Here is a 716-nt window from a genome sequence, read left to right on the forward strand (position 1 = left end):
GGGCCAGCGGCCCTGGCCATAGCTCTGCATAATCTTTATGTACAGATACAAACAGTCCCTTTAGTGTCGGAAGTGGAGCTTCGATTCAGAGTTTACAGGGTTGAAATGCTGCTTCACATAGCTCTAAATGTGGACTGACCTAGTGTCGGCGTCCCCATGACCTTGCTAATAGAGGGCATCATCCGTCTTTGAGGTCTCCCAATGCAGTCCTTGTAAAAAGGTACATTTTGTTTGCTTTAACACTCATTTTTTTCTTTTCTTTTCTTTTCCTTTCTTTTCCTTTCTCTCTTTCTTTCTTTCTTTCACAGGATCTTACTCTGTTGCCCAGGCTTGAGTGCAGTGGCATGATCTCAGTTCACTGCAACCTCTGCTTCCCAGGCTCAAGCCATCCTCCTGCCTCAACCTCCTGAGTAACTGAGACTACAGGTGTATACGCTACCATGGCTGGCTAATTTTTAAATTTTTTTTTGTAGAGTCGAGGTCTTGCTATGTTGCCCAGATTCTGGTAACTACCATTCTACTCTGTACTTCTATGAGATCAAGTTTGTTTGTTTGTTTGTTTGTTTATTTTGAGACAGAGTTTTGCTCTTGTTGCCCAGGCTGGAGTGCGATGGTGTTATCTCAGCTCATCACAACCTCCTCCACCTCCCGGGTTTAAGTGATTCTCCTGCCTTAGCCTCCTGAGTAACTGGGATTACAGGTGTGCACCACCATGC

Source organism: Mandrillus leucophaeus, unplaced genomic scaffold, assembly GCF_000951045.1.
Source record: "Mandrillus leucophaeus isolate KB7577 unplaced genomic scaffold, Mleu.le_1.0 Scaffold274, whole genome shotgun sequence".
NCBI lineage: Eukaryota > Metazoa > Chordata > Mammalia > Primates > Cercopithecidae > Mandrillus > Mandrillus leucophaeus.